The sequence below is a fragment of the Podarcis pityusensis genome (assembly GCF_964106645.2).
Source record: "Podarcis pityusensis genome assembly, chromosome: 4".
NCBI lineage: Eukaryota > Metazoa > Chordata > Lepidosauria > Squamata > Lacertidae > Podarcis > Podarcis pityusensis.
In genome coordinates, this window is record NC_138027.1 from 16,707,384 (window position 1) to 16,728,501 (window position 21,118).

Consider the following 21,118-nt stretch of genomic DNA (forward strand, 5'->3'; position numbering starts at 1 on the left):
CCTTTTCAGATCTAAAGCACTGAGCCACATCTTTCAAGTTTATGAGTTCAAGAGACACTTAATCTCCCGGATAGTATCAACCTCCAGTTCAAAGGAAGCATCCAACAACAGATGGAATTGGCGCTACTGACAATATCACTCCTTCAGACATTAAAAGCTACAAGGACTCATGTTCACCCAACAGGCTGGATGTTTTGCGATGGGCTTTTGGCACAACTGAAGTATTATTGGGGCGGGTGGGTAAGATCTGTTAATATTAAGGAAGTGTGCGATTTACAAAAAGAAAAAAGATGGGCTCTTTTTTCATTTGTGCAGGTAGCTGTCAAACTCGGAATCTTTTTTAAAAGGAGGGCAAGTTGTAAATTAAACTTGGCTCAATAAACAATTCACATCTGTGCCCCCTTCGAACTGCCAAACTGTGCCTAGAAACTCAAGCAAAGCTGCACTGCTCACATTCAGAGCGGATTATCCTGCCAATTATTAGGGTTCTCCTTTTAATAATCTCCCGACATTCTTTAGTAGGCTGTGTTAATATGAGCCTTCTGATCCCCCCCCCCCCTTTTCCTTTTCAATTACAACAATTCTGGCGGTTTAGGACATTTAATTCTTAAAGCCTAACAATGGAGCTCTCTTTTTCTTTCCCAAGTACGCCCGGCTTAATCTCTTCAAAGCACTTAAGAACTATTTTCGGAGGACGGCAACTGTACCGCCAAACAGCTAAAGAGCAGATCTACGCACGCTTGCTAGATTAGCAACCTCATCTTAAGCAACGGGTCTGGAACACAAGATGCGATCTTAGACAGAGTTGGACCTTTAGTCCATCTGGCTCAATGCTGTCCACACTGACTGGCAGTGACTCTCCTGGGTGTCAGGCAGAGGGACATTCCCAGCCACAGCTGGAGAGGTTTAGGAATGAGCCTGGGTCCTTCCGCTTGCAAGAAAAATGCTTTGCCACCAATGTTCTCCAACATCTAGAAGTTCTCCAACATCTTCACCAATCTGGGGCTCTCCGGTTGCTTTATTAGACTACAATCCCCATGCTGGGTGGGCCTAATGAGAGGTGTAGTCCAAAACAGCTGGAAGAACTCACTGCCCCCTTGGCCATGAGGTGCCTACATTTTTTTCTCCCTTGAAAATTACACAGTGCTGAAACAGGAAGTTGGAAGAGTGACCCTCTTTCCCACTTCCTTTTACAACTCTATGTGCTTTCCAAGGCTCAGTTTAATTCTACGGGATCTTATACTCAGAGCTCTTGAAAAAGCAAAGGGAGCACGTACACATTTTCTCTGTCTTGGGGGGGGGGGTAGAAGTGAACCAAGGGAGTGGTGCCCACAAACCTTAAAAGTCTGGAAACCCCTGAAACACTGAGCACAATGAGCCAATGATCTGACTCAGTTGCAATGTTCAAAATGCAATTACAGTGGTACCTCGGGTGACATACGCTTCAGGTTACATACGCTTCAGGTTACACACTCCGCTAACCCAGAAATAGTGCTTCAGGTTAAGAACTTTGCTTCAGGATGAGAACAGAAATTGTGCTCCAGCAGCATGGCGGCAGCAGGAGGCCCCATTAGCTAAAGTGGTGCTTCAGGTTAAGAACAGTTTCAGGTTAAGTACGGACCTCCAGAATGATTTAAGTACTTAACCCAAGGTACCACTGTACAGTGATACCTTGGTTTACAACCATAATCCGTTCCGGACGTCCGGTTGTAAACCAAAACAGGTTGTGACCCAAGGCGCGCTTTCGCCAATGGGGCCTCCAAAAAAATAAATGGGTTGTAATCCAAAAAAAGGGACACACACTTCAGGGTTTGACGTGGTTGTAATCCAAAACGGTTGTAATCCAAAAGGGCTGCAAACCAAGGAACCACTGTATGTGAAATTCTCCTCCGTTTCCAGGCCATAATTAGCTCCTTGGGATCACAATGCTTCAATAAAGGTACAGAGGCAACAGAGTTCCCCTTATATGCAATATTTAAAGAGTGAAACCAACCACATGGGCCAACTGTGCAACTGCCCAGATTGCCAAATGTCTACGGATGCAGGTAAATGTCTTTGGGAGGGAGTACCTGCCTGCCCCCTTAGATTTCCCCACTACCCCCCCCCCACATTCTCATTAGCAAATTGCGGGGTTTTTAATCTCTGTTAGTGAAGGCAGCCAAGAATCCGAGGGTACTGTTTTCTCCACGCTCCGTAATGTGGAGCCCCACAGGGTGCTAGCCAAATTACTGAAATTAAAAAAGGAAGTGAGAAAAGAGGGTTTGATTAAATCCTGGATCATGGTTAACGTGCTGTTGTCAAGCTGCCCAGCATCCAATAAAACCAGGGCAAGGGATCCAAGAACCTTAGACTCACGCTGGTCTTAAAGGCACCACGGCCGCATCATCAGCTCTAGAACATCGTCAATGTGGCACCCTCCAGATGTTTTGGACTACGGTTCCCATCAGCACCAGCCACGGCAAGTTCAAAACATCTGGAGCAGCGAATGTAATTCACCCGGTGACAGGCGCACTTTGCACCTGGCTATTGGCCATTTGCGACCAAGTGAAGATGCCCAGTATGGCAGCTGACGTCTCCACCATTGGAGGTGAATGCCTGGAGATCCTTGGACCCGGACTGTTTCCACAGGCTAGAGCAACACAGCCTGTAGAATTCTACAGTGGTACCTCAGGTTAAGTACTTAATTCGTTCCGAAGGTCTGTACTTAACCTGAAACTGTTCTTAACCTGAAGCACCACTTTAGCTAATGGGGCCTCCTGGAGCCGCTGCGCCACCGGAGCACAATTTCTGTTTTTATCCTGTAGCAAAGTTCTTAACCTGAAGCACTATTTCTGGGTTAGCAGAGTGTGTAACCTGAAGCATATGTAACCTGAAGCGTATGTAACCCGAGGTACCACTGTATCTGTTGTATTTTATCTGCACAATCAGAATGAATTTCAGGAACCCAAATTCACCTTGAAAAACACAATTTTCTAGCCATCTGATCCTGGCCCTGCCCTCTCGAACAACAGGAAGCAAAAGTCTGCTCTGCCTTCGGCCCTTCAGATGTTGAAAAGAGGCTGTGTCTTGGCTCCCTGGCCAATCATTCCCAGATCTCTGAAACGCCCCTGCTCCTCAGCTTCCTTCCTGCTGCCAGCTCAGAGCCCTGCCTGTACTTAAAGCTTTGTAAGGTATTCGGTGCCAGATTTACATTCTCTTTGCCTGCCTCCCACACCTTTCCCACACATAGCCTGAAAAACAGGGACCTGGAGAAGCAATGTCCCACCACACTTTCGGCAAAGGATGGAGAACGTTCGGCCTTCCAGATGCTAAATCTTTTCCCTTGAAGCTTGCATTTGTTTTATTGGACGCTTTAATGAAAAGCACAGTTGAAAAAGGAAGTGGGATGCCCTTCATCCCTGACTGTTTGGCTGGTCAAGCTTAGCTGAGGCTGATGGGAGTTGTAGTTCAGCAGCACCTGGAAGGCCAAATGTTCCTCACACCTGGCCAATAGAGAGAGGAGGCATTTGGAACTTCCATCATGGCTGTGCAAAGAGGGATGGGGGGGCCTGCTGCCACCTCCCCAGACGAAACCAGTCCCGAGCACAATGCAATACAGGTTCCCCAACTGAAAAACACAACGTTGGTACAAAAACACAGGCGGCACGTTAAAAATAACTATTAGGTCAATGGGAACGCACAAATTCCCTTCTCTTTTCCAGCTGCAGGCTCCCCTCCTTCAAACCAGAATGGGGTAATGCTCAGAGAAGGGGTTGCCTTCTCTACAAGGGCTCCCAGTATGTTTCCGAGCACAATTCAAAGCATTGGTGTTGACCTTTAAAGCCCTAAACGGCCTTGGCCCAGTATACCTGAAGGAGCGTCTCCACCCCCATCGTTCTCCCCGGACACTGAGATCCAGCGCCAAGGGCCTTCTGGTGGTTCCGTCGCTACAAGAAGCAAAGCTACAGGGAACCAGGCAGAGGGCCTTCTTGGTAGTGGTGCCTGCCCTGTGGAACGCCCTCCCATCAGGTGTCAAAGAGAACAACAACTACCAGACTTTTAGAAGACATCTGAAGGCAGCCCTGTTCAGGGAAGTGTTTAATGTATTTTAATCTTTGTTGGAAGCCACCCAAAGTGGCTGGGGAAACCCAGCCAGATGGGCAGGGTACAAATAAATTATTATTATTATTATTATTATTATTATTATTATTTATTATTATTATTGCCAACGCAGCACCTATGTGCCCACTGAGGCCATCGCTAATGCCCTCCTGGTACCCTCACCCCCCCCACCAGTTGACCAGGAAAGTTTTAAAAGAAGCATAACATTACTGTATAGGCAATAGAACAGGTTGCAGCACCTGTCTAGGTGTGTGAGAGAAGTGGGTGCATCCACAACAAATTCTCTTTTTCCCATGGGCCGAAAAAGGGTGGCAATGCCCGAATTCAAATCCACACCATGGGAACAATACCTTTCGCATAATAAGTTGATGTAAATCAAGTCGGTGAAAGTTAAGCTGGCAGATCCAAACTCCGTTCAGTAGCGGGGTTGCTTTAGGGTGGCAGAGCCTGGCAGAGGCAAAACAAGCCTTTAAAATAGCATTTGAGTGACACTGCCCCTTTTGCCGGCTTAAAATTATTATTATTATTATTACTACTACTACTACTACTACATCTGACTGAGATGCCTCAGCCACTCTGGGCGGCTTCCAACATAAAATAAAAACACAACTAAACATCAAACATTAAAAATTCCCTAAACAGGGCTGCCTCCAGATGTCTTCTAAAAGTCAGATAGTTGTTTATTTATTTGACACCTGCTGGGAGGGCGTTCCACGGGGCGGGTGGCACTACCGAGAAGGCCCTCTGCCTCATTCCCTGTAACCTCACAGTGAGGGAACCGCCAGAAGGCCTTCGGAGCTGGACCTCAGTGCCCAGGCCAAACAATGGGGCTGGAGACGCTCCTTCAGGTATACTGGACTGAAGCCATTTAGGGCTTTAAAGGCTTTGAATTGTGCTCAGAAATGTACTGGCAGGCAGCATAGGTCTTTCAGGACTGGCATTATATGGTCCCAGCAGCCAGACCCAGTCACCAGTCTGGCAGCCGTATTCTGGATTACTTGTAGTTTCTGAGTCACCTTCAAAGGTAGCTGGGATTGCCAGGTCATGTGACCAAGATGAAGTGGCGTGGGATCCTGCCTAAGATCCCTCTCTGTTCCTGCCACCACCTCACATCCCCGAACGCCCCCTTTTTTCAGAACTGGCTTAAACTGAGCTGGGATGGGGGACGATAAAGCCCAGCTATGCCAGGAACTTCCTGGCTCAACCCCAAACCCACTCATCCAGGTGGAGTTTGCTATAGGATCACATCCTAAACCACAACGCTCACTGCAAGAGTTCAGACCAGTCACTCTTCCCCAGCGTAGCCTACCTCACAGGGCTGTTGTTTGGATAATGTGGACTCCCCTGTGTGAGTGCCTGAGGGCCCTGCTCCTTCCTGCCACCTACTATCTGGCCCAGGGTGGGGCCTCACAAGGACGGTTGTTGCCACTGATGCTGCTACTGCCCAGGAGGACCTGGAGGGGTGCAGAGTTCTTTTTAACATGTTTTAAAATCTCCCTTTCCCTTTTTTTATATATGGGGGTGGGATGGATGTTTGGGTGGGCTTGGGAATTTGTTAGATTTTGATGAATTTGTAATTTCTGCAGTTTTTATGAATTTGTAATTTTTGCAGTTTTTATGAATTTGTAATTTTTGCAGTTTTTATTTGTATTGTTTTATTGTTTTCTGGGTTGTTTTTGTTTTTATTGTTTTAAGGTTTTATTGTTTTAGGCTGCGAAAGAATAACATTAATTTCCATCAATGGAGGCTACTATGAGGCTTGGGATTGCTACCGTGGAGGGGCGAGGGAGGTATGGCGGTGGGGGCAGATGTTATAGGCGAAGGGGATCGAGATATGGATATGCTCAAGGCCCTACGGGACTTGACATCTTTCCGCAGGGCCTGCAAGACAGAGCTGTTCCACCAGGCCAGGGCACAGCCTGACTCCCTCCCTCGGCAATCTTCACGGAGCTCTGGCCCAATGGTTGCCAGTGGCTTGAATTAATTAATTTTATAATGAATGATTTTAGAGTGTTGTTTGTGCTGTTCTTTTGTACTGTTTTATTGTTGTTAGCCGCCCTGAGCCCGGCTTCGGCTGGGGAGGGCGGGATATAAATAAATTTTATTATTATTATTATTATTATTATTATTAAAACAGTAGGAACCATGTGCATTGCCTTGACCTCCTCGGAAGAAAGGGCAGGATATAAATGCAATAAATAAAATCATACACCTTGAGCATAATATTAACTGAAGAAATGTGTGCCCGACGTATGTCACTGTGTCCAAAGATCAAAAGCAGTCGCCAGTTTCACAGCTACTGGAGCGAAAAGGATAACGCTGCCTTTGGTGTCCCACTAACCTCAAGTTATTGGGCTGTTACGCTGCGACTTCTTCCCCTTTACTCATATTTCTGAGGGCCAGGCTAAATTTATTTTTAAAAGAACTACAGCTCCCAGAGTCTCATGCAGTGCTGCTATATTCATCACCCCTCTTGTTTCAAGTTCCACTCCCCAAAACTGCACTAAATCTTAAAGGTGCTTAGGATTGCAACGCGAGTAGGCGTAACATATGTCGCTGAACATTGCTGGGCTTACTTCCGAGGAAAACATCCATGAGACGCCCCTGCCCAAGCAAGGTGCAGTCCTGATCTCCGCTCCCACAAAACGCAGCCAAGACCTACTTTAAAAGGGACCGGGTAAATCGCCCCAGACATGCAACAGAGTCCAAAACACGCTGGTGGGGGTAGAAAGGAGAGAGGGACGGCTCCTTGTTGGATCAGCAGCAAAGCGGCGTTACGTGTACGGATCCTCCTCTCTCCCCCAATCCGGGCTGGGGAAGTCCTGGCCAAGTTGCGCAGGAAGTTGCAGCCTGCACGACTCCCCATTTCGATCCACACAGCAACTCGTCTCTTGGAGATCCGCTTACTAGGGCGCTTACAAAGCCGAGCAGCTGCGCGTCTGGAAACTGACTTAAAGGGGGGGGTGGAGGGAAGGACTTGTCTCCGGGTCGCGATCAGGGCAGCAACTTGATCTGCGACCCCCTTTTAACCCTCTCCTCCCCTCCACCCCTCCCAGCTTTAAACACGCCTCTTCCCTTTGCTCTGCGAAGTTTCCAACGGGACTCCCGCCTCTCGCCTTCCTTGCAACCCGAAAGAGGCCTCATCCCGCCCAGACGCACTCAACTATTTCTCTGCCCCCCGATTTCCACGCGTTTTGAAGCCTCGCGCCACTTTTCCTGCGCCCCCTTGGCTCCCCCCTCCAAAAAAAGGAGCTTCAACCCTACCTAACGCACGCTTTTCTTGGAAGGCTCCCCCCTCGTCGCCGGCACCGCGGAACTCTCCGCCGAGTAAACACCGGGGTGAAATCCCACGCGCGCGCCCTATGCACGAGTTCAGACGAACATCTACTCTCGAGTAAAGCGCGCCACGTAGTCTCGGGCTACAAACCCAGACGGCACTTTACTCCCCCCACCCTCCTCCCGGGGCCCGGACTTGGACCTCCTTCGGCGCAAAGGCTTGGGGAGGGTTGTTTTTACGCAGGGCGCAAAGTGCGCTGCTGGGCTCGACGCGGCTCCTACTCGTGAGTAACCAGCATGCACACGCGCTCCCCTCCCACGACTTACGCCGACTGCGGAATCTACAGCTGGGAAAGAAAGTCCCGGGCAGGCAGCGATCGGGGCTGCGGGTGTCGGGTCTTTGGCTCCTTTTTAAATTTTTGGAGGAGGAGAGAAGAACGGAGATCGCCGCGCTCCTGCAACTTGGCCGCCCCGCCTGGACTCACCACCGGCGCGCACGTGCGGGCGCTCCAGCCGCTTCCCGGCTCGGCTCAGCCCGATGGACGTGGCACAAGCGGCGGCGGCGGTGGCGCAGCTCCTCCCCGGCCCAGGCGCGCAACGCACGAGGCTCCTCCCGGCTCCGCTCGAAGCCGCAAGCGGGACGCCCTCTGCCGAGCGAGCGCCGCCTGCGCCCCCTGCCCGAGCGAGTCCAGCGCTGCGTTGAGCGGCCGCCTGCTCTGGTCTGGCAAGCTTCGCCTCCTCCCGGTTTCCTTGTTGCTCCAAGCGCACGATCGCCAAGTCTTTTTACTGGGAAGCCTCCGGCGGAAAACGCATTTGCGCTCCCCAGCAAGATTTAAACTTGCAGGCGATCGATCGCGGTGTGTTAGGCAGAGGGGTATGAAGAAGAAGAAGAAACACGCAGGGATTTTGTTTTATTTTTTTAGATTCCTGACCCGTCTCCGGTCTCCTCTCACCCACTGGTCTTTATTAAGGCATTTCGCGTGAAATGTTAAAGCGGAGGAATAGATTTATTTGTTTTTTTGAAGTCCACCCCGCACATTTGAACACAGAACCAACTTCAAAAACGAACCTGTGAGGAGAGAAAATCAAACGGGGGATCTAAAAATACTTCTGTTCCTTTCGAATTATTTATATCTCGCGTTTTGCCCAAGCAATCAAAGCAGCATGGCACATCCAAATAAAAATATACTAGTAATAAACATATTTAAAAATATAGGGAGGTTTTTTTTTGCGAGGGGGGGGGAGAGAGACAGCCACCCACAGCTTCAGTAAAAAAAAAAAAAAGCCTGTTAAAACCACAGAAATTGCTTATAAAATGCTCACTGTAATAAAACGAGCTTTCTTCTTCTTCTTCGTTGGCGAACGCTCATAGCCAAGTAAGATTGACTTCCATGAACACCGTCTCAGCGGTGTGTTCAGTAGGTGCAACATGAATCAAAAACTGAGAAGAAAGGGAGCTTGTTAGACCTTCCTGGGAAGAGAAGTCACCTTTAAGTATTCTCTCTTGCTGGTACCTCACATTTATTTTATTTACATCCCAGCATTCTTCCCAAAAGTCAAGGTAATGGGCATGCTTCTACAGTGGTACCTCGGGTTAAGAACTTAATTCATTCTGGAGGTCCATTCTTAACCTGAAACTGGGGCCTCCTGCTGCTGCCGCTGCGCCACCGCTGCACGATTTCTGTTCTCATCCTGAAGCAAAGTTCTTAACCCGAGGTACTATTTCTGGGTTAGCAGAGCCTGTAACCTGAAGCGTCTGTAACCTGAAGCGTCTGTAACCCGAGGTACCACTGTTGTTGTTTAGTCGTGTCCAACTCTTTGTGACCCCATGAACACAGCACACCAGGCACTCCTGTCTTCCACTGCTTCCTGCAGTTTGGTCAAACTCATGCTGGTAGCTTCGAGAACAGTGTCCAACCCTCTTGTCCTCTGTCGTCCCCTTCTCCTTGTGCCCTCCATCTTTCCCAACATCAGGGTCTTTTCCAGGGAGTTTTCTCTTCTCATGAGGTGGCTAAAGTACTGGAGCCTCAGCTGTCCTTCCAGTGAGCACTCAGGGCTGATTTCCTTAAGAATGGATACGTTTGATCTTGCAGTCCATGGGACTCCTCCAGCACCATTATTCAAAAGCATCAATTATTTTATATTTTGTATTATATGTTATGTATATTTGTCTATGTGAAAATTAATAAAGATTTTCTAAAAAAAAAAAATACTACTTGCTGGGGGAGGGGATTGAAATTTTCTATGGATAATGTTATTTTAAACCCCATACCAACTATATGGGGTTTGATAGTGGCTCAGGGTCATGGATTTAAGCCCTGCGTTGGGCAAAAGATGTGTTGAAGGGGTTGGACAAGATGACCCTTGGGGATCCCTTCCAGCTCTATGATTCATTGGAAAGATAATACCATGCCCCCCCCCCTTTGAGCACTGCATAGGATATGACAGCTCTTGCAACATATGGATAGATTGCTTTTAGGCACAGATTGTGTGTTGATAAGTACAATGATATTTAGAATGCATTTATAAAATTTAAAACGTTTTACTGATTTTTATTAGTTGGAATAACAGTATTACTTATAGACCCTTATTTTGTAATGTATCTCTTTTATTGTTCTTCTTGCTTTTTTTCATTATTTATCACTGAATTTTTTCAATAAAATGTCGATTTTTTTTTTTTTAAAGGTTCAAATGGGTGACAGTGGTTCATAGCAGTTCTTTGTTATATTCCATCAGAAGCTCGGGGGAAACAGCCCAAGTGATAAGAGTAGGCTGTGCAGCCAACATCTTTATCTCAGTATCCTAACCACCCCCCTCCATCATTTAGTTGGCCAGGTAGGTCTTTATTCTATCTATCTATCTATCTATCTATCTATCTATCTATCTATCTATCATCATCTATCTATCTATATAACACAACTGTTCTTTTTACATCAAAATCCAAAGAGAACATAGCAGGTAGTCCTTGTTTCTAGGGGTTAACACGGCAGACCTATATACCGGTATAAAAGGTAAAGGGACCCCTGATCATTAGGTCCAGTTGTGGGGTTGCAGCGCTCATCTCGCTTTATTGGCCAAGAGAGCCAGTGTACAGCTTCCGGGTCATGTGGCCAGCATGACTAAGCCGCTTCTGGCGAACCAGAGCAGCACACGGAAACACCGTTTACCTTCCCGCCAGAGCGGTACCTATTTATCTACTTGCACTTTGAGGTGCTTTCGAACTGCTAGGTTGGCAGGAGCAGAGACCGAGCAGCGGCAGCTCACCCCATCGTAGGGATTTGAACCGCCAACCTTCTGATCGGCAAGTCCTAAGCTCTGTGGTTTAACCCACAACGCCACCCGTGTCCCTTATATACCGGTATATCTCTATTCAAAATCAAGTCCTGTTGCATTTATTGTGCCTCTCTCCCAAGGAAGCAGGCCTACAATTTACAGGCTGGTTTCTTTTTGAAAGCTGCTAGTTCTTTCTTCTCATAGTGAGATTAGGGGTGGTCATTCTGGAGAAAATGGCCAATGTTTTTATGCATGTGGCAACGCAACAGGACTGAGCTAGACTGACCAGTGCTCTGACTCTATGAGATAGCTTCCCGTGTTCCTAAAATGGATGGCAGTTCTTTTAACAGCAGCTGAGGCCGCCCAGGAAAGAGAGAGAGAAAAAAGATCTCTTACTTGGGCTGTTATAACGACTTTTCGCTCTTATCGTGGCAGATTGAACATTCAGGTGAAGATTGCATAGATTTTGTGTCAACACGTCTGTGCGACACTAGGGCAATCTTCAATTATGAAACATAAACAGAGCTGCGTCTGGCCTTTAATAAGCGAACATTCTCCACGGGGTCAACTTAGATTTTCCCCGTCTCTGCCTAGATGCAATAAATAGACTATTAAAGACTTAATTCTCCTGGCCTCTCTGGGATGCCTGCTGACTTGTTTGCATTATTTGGTGTTGTGGAGTATTGACTCCCAGCCTGCGAGCCACGGACTCCTCAGGGGGCCACAGAGTTATCCCATGAGGTCCACAAGTAATGCTTCTCCAGACAGTGCCTGATGGATTTTCTCCACCTTCTTTGCAGCTGCATCTTAGAATCATAGAATCATAGAGTTGGAAGAGACCACAAGGGCCATCGAGTCCAACCCCCTGCCAAGCAGGAAACACCATCAGAGCACTCCTGACATATGGTGGTCAAGCCTCTGCTTAAAGACCTCCAAAGAAGGAGACTCCACCACACTCCTTGGCAGCAAATTCCACTGTCGAACAGCTCTTACTGTCAGGAAGTTCTTCCTAATGTTTAGGTGGAATCTTCTTTCTTGTAGTTTGGATCCATTGCTCCGTGTCCGCTTCTCTGGAGCAGCAGAAAACAACCTTTCTCCCTCCTCTATGTGACATCCTTTTATATATTTGAACATGGCTATCATATCACCCCTTAACCTCCTCTTCTCCAGGCTAAACATGCCCAGCTCCCTTAGCCGTTCCTCATAAGGCATGGTTTCCAGGCCTTTGACCATTCTGGTTGCCCTCCTCTGGACACGTTCCAGTTTGTCAGTGTCCTTCTTGAACTGTGGTGCCCAGAACTGGACACAGTACTCCAGGTGAGGTCTGACCAGAGCAGAATACAGTGGCACTATTACTTCCCTTGATCTAGATGCTATACTCCTATTGATGCAGCCCAGAATTGTATTGGCTTTTTTAACTGCCGCGTCACACTGTTGGCTCATGTCAAGTTTGTGGTCAACCAAGACTCCTAGATCCTTTTCACATGTACTGCTCTCAAGCCAGGTGTCACCCATCTTGTATTTGTGCCTCTCAATTTCTTTGCCCAAGTGCAATACTTTACATTTCTCCCTGTTAAAATTCATCTTGTTTGTTTTGGCCCAGTTCTCTAATCTGTCAAGGTCATTTTGAAGTGTGATCCTGTCCTCTGGGGTGTTAGCCACCCCTCCCAGTTTGGTGTCATCTGCAAATTTGATCAGGATGCCCTTGAGTCCATCATCCAAGTCGTTGATAAAGATGTTGAATAAGACCGGGCCCAAGACAGAACCCTGTGGCACCCCACTAGTCACTCTTCTCCAGGATGAAGAGGAACCATTGATGAGCACCCTTTGGGTTCGGTCAGTCAGCCAGTTACAAATCCACTGAGTGGTAGCATAGTCAAGACCGCATTTTACCAGCTTCTTTACAAGAATATCATGGGGCACCTTGTCAAATGCCTTGCTGAAATCAAGGTAGGCTACATCCACTGCGTTCCCTTCATCTACCAGGCTTGTAATTCTGTCAAAAAACGAGATCAGGTTAGTCTGACATGACTTATTTTTCAGAAATCCATGCTGACTATTGGTGATCACAGCATTCCTTTCTAGGTGCTCACAGACTGTTTGCTTAATGATCTGCTCCAGAATCTTCCCTGGTATTGATGTCAGACTGACTGGGCGGTAATTATTTGGGTCCTCTCTTTTCCCCTTTTTGAAAATAGGGACAACATTTGCCCTCCTCCAGTCTGCCGGGACTTCGCCTGTTCTCCAGGAATGACTGCCAGTGGTTCTGAGATCACATCTGCCAGTTCTTTTAATACTCTTGGATGCAGTTCATCTGGCCCTGGAGACTTGAATACATCTAAACTAGCCAAGTATTCTTGTACTATCTCCTTAGTTATTCTGGGCTGTGTTTCCTTTGCTGAATCATTTGCTCCAAATTCTTCAGGTCGGGCATTGTTTTCTTTATCAGAGAAGACTGAGGCAAAGAAGGCATTGAGGAGTTCAGCCCTTTCTGTGTCCCCTGTTTGCATTTCACCATCTTCTCCTCTGAGTGACCCCACTGTTTCTTTGTTCTTCCTTTTGCTACGAACATACCCATAAAAGCCTTTTTTGTTGCTTTTAACCTCTCTAGCAAGCCTGAGTTCATTCTGTGCTTTAGCTTTTCTGACTTTGTGTCTACACGTGCTGGCTATTTGTTTGAATTCCTCTTTGGTGGTTTCCCCCCTTTTCCATTTTTTGTACACATCCTTTTTTAATCTTAACTCAGTTAAAAGTTCTTTAGATAGCCACCCTGGCTTCTTTAGGCACCTTCCATGTTTCCGTCTCATTGGTATTGCCTGACGTTGTGCTTTTACTATCTCCCTCTTAACAAACTCCCAGCCATCATGAACTCCCTTTCCTTTTAGTATTACTGTCCATGGGATCTCACCCAGCACTTCCCTAAGTTTTATGAAGTCGGCTTTCTTAAAGTCAAGAAATTGAGTCCTAGTATGCTTGGCTGCTCCTTTCCGCTGTATAGTAAACTTCAGAAGAGCATGATCACTCGCGCCTAATGATCCTTCCACTTCTACCCCACTAACCAGGTCATCAACATTGGTTAGGACCAGATCTAAAATGGCTGTTCCTCTTGTTGCTTCTCCCACTTTCTGGACAATGAAGTTGTCTGCAAGGCCAGTGAGGAATCTGTTTGACCTTATGCTCTTGGCTGAGTTTGACATCCAACAAATATCCGGGTAATTGAAGTCCCCCATTACTACTATCTCCCTTCCTTTTGCACGCTTGGCCATCTGTTCCAGGAAGGCATCATCTATGTCCTCCGTTTGGCTTGGGGATCTATAGTAAACTCCCACAATGAGGTCACTGTTATTCTTCTCTCCCTTAATTTTGACCCAAATGCTCTCACTTTGGCTTTGAGGTTCTAAATCTTGGATCTCTTCACAGGTATACACATCCCTGACATATAACGCCACTCCTCCTCCTTTCTTGTCTGGTCTGTTTCTCTGAAATAGATTGTATCCCCCCATTATTACATTCCAATCATGGGACTTATCCCACCAGGTTTCAGTGATGCCTATTATGTCATATTTAGTTTGCTGTACCAAGAGCTCAAGCTCATCTTGTTTATTTCCCATGCTTTGCGCATTAGTGTACAGACACTGAAGTCCATTAATCATTCCCCCGTGTCTCTTATTTAAGGATTTTTTCCTCCCACCACTAGGTCTGCGTGCTGTTTGCTCCATTTGGTCTATGACATTTGGATCTCTAAGAGTGCTGTGTCGCCACTGAAGACCTTCCTGGGTAAAGCACAAGAATGCAGTTCAGTCTGGTGTCTGGTGTCCTTAGAAGAACCTGGCAACAAGGTTCAGGAACAAGATGTGGGTTTGTGCACTCCCTTCCTCACTTTGCTGCTTTGTCTGTTTCAGACAATGTTCAGAGTAAATTAACAGTCATCCCTCTTCTCAGGGAACTCAGGTCATTGTAGATCTCTGCCCGGAAACTTCTGTCCCCACTGTGGAAGGATGTGCAGATCCAGAATTGGCCTCCACAGTCACTTACGGACACACCGTTAAGACCGTGTTCATGGAAGACAATCTTACTCGGCTACGAGTGATCGCCAAAGAAGAGAGATGGTCTCCTAACAACTCTCAGAACCCTTCACAAACTACGATTCCCAGAATGCTTTGGAGGAACCATGACTGTGTCTCCACCCCCATTGTTTACCCCGGACACTGAGGTCCAGCTCCGAGGGCCTTCTGGCGGTTCCCTCACTGCGAGAAGCAAAGTTTCAGGGAACCAGGTAGAGGGCCTTCTCAGTAGTGGCACCTGCCCTGTGGAACGCCCACCCATCAGATGTCAAGGAAATAAACAATTATGTTCAGGGAAGTTTTTAATGTGTGACATTTTAATGTATTTTTAATCTTTGTTGGAAGCCACCCAGAGTGGCTAGGGAAACCCAGCCAGAGGGGCGGGATACAACTAATAAATTATTATTATGATTATTATGATTATTTCTGCAAATTGCTGTAGAGGGAAATGAGGGGCAGATGGGGTTCATCAGCCTGGGAAGGTAGCCCATCTAGGAGAAGGAAAACTCTGAGCCATACCTTTTCTCCCTTGTGGATACCTTCAGGAAAAGAAAAGACTAAGGGGTAAAGAAATCCACAGTGGAGTCCCTAAGACAGTGGGATGGCGTCTTGTATGCCTCCTTCCGGCTACTCATGCCAAATGCATAGCTCTGCTTTGGACCACGCCAGCGAGCTCGAGAGGGGCGTCTCGTTGTCTGGGCAGCCCAGGACCTCCATGAACACTGCCCTGGCTTGCACCCTGGGGAGGTCACTTTGGTGCTGCTAGCGCAGTGGTTCAACTTCATCCCCGAAGGCGCACTGCCATCAGAAGCCTACCATCGCTCTTAAAAATGTGCATTTTGTTTTGCAATGCCCACTTTGAGTCCCATCTGCACTTTTGTTCTGTGAACCGCCCTGAGACCTCCAGGTATAGGGCGGTATATAAATTCAATTAATAATAATAATAATAATAATAATAATACAGTGGTACCTCTGGTTGCGAACGGGATCCATTCCGGAGGCCCATTCGCAACATGAAAAGAGCGCAACCTGCAGTGGCGCGTCTGTGCATGTGCATGTTGCAATTCGCCGCTTCTGCGCATGCGCGTGACGTCATTTTGCGCTTCTGTGCTTGCGCGAGCAGCGAAACCCAGAAGTAACCCTTTCTAGTACTTCCAGGTCGCCGCAGGGTGCAACCTGAAAGAACGTAACATGAAGCGGACATAACATGAGGTATGACTGTAATATACATTTAAAGCAGTATCATGCAACTTAAAACCATTGAGACTTGCCCCTTCATTAAAGGTAAAGGGACCCCTGACCATTAGGTCCAGTCGTGACCGACTCTGGGGTTGTGGCACTCATCTCGCTTTATTGCCCGAGGGAGCTGGCGTACAGCTTCCGGGTCATGTGGCCAGCATGACTAAGCCGCTTCTGGTGAACCAGAGCAGTGCACAGAAACGCCGTTTACCTTCCCGCCGGAGCGGTACCTATTTATCTACATGCACTGGCATGCTTTCGAACTGCTAGGTTGGCAGGAGCAGGGACTGAGCAACGGGAGCTTACCCCGTTGCAGGGATTCAAACCGCTGACCTTCTGATCGGCAAGCCCTAGGCTCTGTGGTTTAACCCACAGCGCCACCTGCGTCCCTATGCCCCTTCATTAGAGGTTTTTTAAACAGAGCTTGGATGGCCAGCTGCCTTTAGCTGTGATTCCTGCATTGCAGGGGGTTGGACTAGAATGAATCTTGGGGGCGCCTTCTGACTCTACAGTTCTGTGATTCTATCCCTCCCCCCGTCTGAAACCCTGGAGAGTTTCTGCCAGTCAGTGCAGACAGTATGGAGCTAGATGGACCATTGTCTGACTCTGTGTAAGGCATCTCTCTCTGTTCTCTGCATATATTCATGTAGGTGTTGCCTCTTCAGAAACCCAACAGCAGGAATGGCAAAATTCAAGGCATTTAACCTGCGGGGGGAAACCAGCCATGCAAGGGATTTGTGTTTACGGAGGAGATATTATTGTTGCGCTCGGTTGATGCTAATACAATTACCTACGTGAACAGCTCTGTGTGTTACCTAATTTTGCCTCCTTAAAATTCTTACTGTTGTGCTGTTGCTATGAGAGTTTCTTTGTATTTCTTATACTTTTTGTTTTCTGGAACACCACTGGCTAGATATGGAGAAGTGCAGGCTGTTGTCATGGAAAACTTGAATGAGCTATACAGATATAATTGTACTGTCAATAAAAATGGAAAAAAGAAGGGGGGGTTTTGAAGGGTAACCGACCTGTAGTTGTAAAACACAGAGGCTCTGTTTGGACTCACTTTATGCTGAGGATTAAATCACAGAACGTCTCTCATCCTCTTTTCTCTATTTTGGGTCTTCAGCACTGAAGGTGACTGTTGCCTTTTCTCCCCCATGGAAGAGATTGATCTTTCTTGGCTGCCACAGTCCTGCGCCCAATTGTCTGGGAACAATCCCCATTGGAGACAATGGGTCTTCCCTCTGAATAGACACACTGTGAACCACCTGATCCTAAACTGGTGTGCTCCAAAGCAAGTCCCACTGAGTTCGCTGTCTTTCAATGAGGAGTTCATCAAGGGCGAGTGAGTTCATTAATTGTAATAAACCAACAGCCTTAAAAATGACTGTACTTCATCCTTTATCTCCCTGATACCAGACACAGGGGGGGAAAGGCTTCAACAACACGTTTTCTAAAGGGAAGTATTCTGTAGGTTGGTGTATGTGTGTACAGTATGTTGTTGCCATCCATCTGCCTTGAGAGTGCTCCTCTGGAGGTGAAGTCAAACAGCACCAAAATGACCTCCCCGGGGTGCAAACCTGAGCAGTGTGTGTGGAGGTCCTGGGCTGCCCAGATGACAAGACCCCCTCTCGACCTTGCTGATATTGTCCAAAGGAAAGCAGAGCAAGACATTTGGCACCAGCTTGGCTGCAGGAGTTGCTGGAAGAAGGCATACAAGGCACCCTCCAACTGTCTTAGGGACTCCACTCTGCATTTCTGTAGGGTTTACTCCTTAGCCTGTTCTTTTCCTGAAGATGTCCCACAAGGCAGCGGGTATGGGTTTTCCTCAGGGTTTATTCCCAAAGCGTTTCTCATGAATGAGTATACAGTGGTACCTCGGGTTAAGAACTTAATTCGTTCTGGAGGTCCGTTCTTAACCTGAAACTGTTCTTAACCTGAAGTACCACTGTAGCTAATGGGGCCTCCCGCTGCTGCCGCACCACCGCCACACGATTTCTGTTCTCATCCTGAGGTAAAGTTCTTAACCTGAGGCACTATTTCTGGGTTGGCGGAGTCTATAACCTGAAGCGTCTGTAACCCGAGGTACCACTGTACCCATAAGGCAGCAGAGCTTTAAGATCAGAGTTTCCCTTCTCCTAAATTCCTCACTCTGAGAACCTGCTTTCGCACACACGTTGTTTGTTTGCAAGTTTCGAGTCCTTTTGGACTCAGAGATTTCCCAGAATATATACAGGCCACAGCTGATAAAATTTCAAAAAGGCTCCAAGCAGTTGGCAGATAACATTTCAACACCCTCCCATGGCTTCTTGCCATCAATGAGCAGAATCAAAACCCACTATAGAAAATAAGCAAACATGCATAATTTGTGTGATGCAGGCAGGTTCCAGGATCCAGAACCTGTTTGGTGTGGAAGTTTGTTTCTCTTGTTGCAGAATCTTGCATCGCCTCTCCACACGTCCCCTTTTAAAGAGCACGGCACATGCAGCTTTGAATATATCCATGCAGACCCGATTACAGTACTTGGAAATGTTTCCGCTAACAGCATTGTGCCAAGCAGAAGAGGAAGTACTATTCACCCGGACCATACATCATCTGCAGTTATCTGATTGTGGACAGATGTTCAGACAAGAAGTTTACAAGTGTCGGTCGCGACGACTTCACACTCTTTGCCTATTTAGTATTCATCCGCTGCGCAAAACTCGGCAGGGGAGCACAACAGTAAGTTAATCTCACTGTTGTGAGTCTGCAGAGAGGGTTAGGCTGTATGCCTGAATCCCTTCTAATTCCTGGATCCAGACCAGTCCTGAATTACCTATATTGGCTCTCAGTACGTTTCTGAGCACAATTCAAAATGTTGGTGCTGACCTTTAAAGCCCTAAACGGCCTCGGCCCAGTATACCTGAAGGAGTGTCTCCATCCCCATCATTCAACCTGGATACTGAGGTCCAGCTCCGAGGGCCTTCTGGCGGTTCCCTCCCTGCGAGAAGTGAGGTTACAGGGAACCAGGCAGAGGGCCTTCTTGGTAGTTGCACCCGCCCTGTGGAATGCCCTCCCACCAGATGTCAAGGAAATAAACAACTATCTGACTTTTAGAAGTCATCTGAAGGCAGCCCTGTTTAGGGAAGTTATTAAAGTTTGATATTTTATTGTGGTTTTAACATTCTGTTGGGAGCTGCCCAGAGTGGCTGGGGAAACCCAGCCAGATGGGTGGGGTATAAATAATAATAAAATTTATTATTATTATTATTATTATTATTATTATTATTATTATTGCAAGGTTTCAATTGTTGGAATAGGCAGACCAGCTTCTTGGTTAAGGGCCCTAAGTATGGGTCTTTAGGATAACAAAGGAAGTGGCCCTGTGTCAGAGGGCAAATGGGTTGCCCCTCCCTCCCTTAACTGGTTGGTAATTAGAAGCAGGGAAAGCCAGAGTTGTGTGCTTGAAGCTAGAAGCAGACCGCAGGCAGAAGCCTGACAGGGAGAGAAATGCTTGATTTCTGCTGGGATCCAGTTTTTCGTAGGGGAACAGTGAAGGTCAGAGGCGCTAGCTTGCAATGGCGATTCGACGGGGCGACATCGCAGGTGTGAGCATTGCTGGGTGGGCTTTGGGAAGGTGGCAGGAGGCCTCTTGGACCTGCCGGAGCATCACGCCTCCCTCCCTAAGCTGGACAGAAGCTTCCCAGGCTTTGGGAAGGAGGCACCAAGGAAACATTTAGGGGACTAGCCTAGTTCCCCTAGTCCACCAATTGCACACCACTGTGGCTATGGGAGAAGCAAGACCTTCTGCGGTGTTAATGCTGTGAGCTCCCCCATCTTGGGCTCAGGCTATACAGTATATACATATGAAAAATCCATATATCTAAAGATACCACTCATTCCAAGGAAACAGAACGCCAGGTAAGCTCCCAGAACCCCTGGAATCTCGCACCACTCAGGGAATGGGGTGGCAAGCAATACCACCTTTTATTTATTTTCAAACAAGGTCAGTTATTTGAGTTTAGACTCATGATTTATGCTCCCACCCACAGGAAAATTCTGAATATTGCAATAGCCCCCAATATGCTGTAGCTCCCAAGCAAAAGAGGTACCGTATTTTCCCACCTATAAGATGCCCCCATGTATAAGACGCTCCCTATTTTGGGAGAGTCCGATTTAAGAAAATGGGGGAGATCTATCTGTGTATAAGATGCCCCCCAATTTTGGACATTATTTTTTAGGGGGGGAAACCTAGTCTCATACACGGAAAAATATGGTATTTTTCTCCGGTACCAAGTACCAGAACAAACTCTTAAGAAGCTGCACCGTATTCTTATTATTCGTTTGTAAAGCACCACATGTTTAATAAGCATTGTACAGAGATTAAAGGACAAGAGACTGTGGGCTCCCTATCCTGATACAAAGGATATGTCTCTTTCATGCTGAAATGTTCTATAAAAAAACATTTTTAAAACAAGTAGGAAGGGGGTCCCTGAACTAACAAGATTTAACAAGTTAAATCCATAATCCCCAAACAAACCACAATACAGGGTCCTTTTTTTAAACAATCCATTTCCTTCACACCTATAAGAATGCATTGTATCGGGAAAAAGTGCTTTGGGGAGGAAATCTATATATTAGGCAAACTAGCTTAGAAGAATGTACAGTGGTACCTCGGGTTAAGTACTTACCGATAATTCATTCCGGAGGTCTGTTCTTAACCTGAAACTGTTCTTAACCTGAAGCACCACTTTAGCTAATGGGGCCTCCCGCTGCTGCCGTACCGCCAGAGCACGATTTCTGTTCTTATCCTGAAGCAAAGTTCTTAACCTGAAGCACTATTTCTGGGTTAGCAGAGTCTGTAACCTGAAGCGTATGTGACTTGAAGCGTATGTAACCCAAGGTACCACCGTATATATTAGGAGAACTTTGAACTAAGACGCCAATGAATTTTTATGAGGACTTTAGAGAGGGTTTAAGTTTTGGATTTGATTTCAAGGGCAAACAGCAACCCTGATTCCTAGCTGCCTAGCAAGACTACTGTCCTGCCCTCCCTCACATCTGAAAAGCAACTTGAGCCGGGAAGGAACAAGAGATTTAAAGGAACTGGGTAGGTAGGAAGACTGTTTCAGATGGCTGAAACACCTTAAAAGGCAGCATTCTAAATTTCAAAGAATTTATTTAAC

At 47.0% G+C, this 21,118-nt stretch overlaps 1 protein-coding gene across 2 annotated transcripts in view; it reads right to left on the minus strand.

Moving 5' to 3' along the window:
• Nucleotides 1–7,966, minus strand: part of SMCO4 (single-pass membrane protein with coiled-coil domains 4) — a 49,407-nt gene extending 41,441 nt beyond the window's left edge. The window contains exon 1 of one of the 2 annotated variants that reach the window (XM_081002521.1): nucleotides 7,863–7,966. The gene's annotated coding sequence lies outside the window, so the exon portion shown is untranslated. The other variant, XM_081002520.1, reaches the window with a different exon arrangement.
• Nucleotides 7,967–21,118: the final 13,152 nt, after the last annotated feature.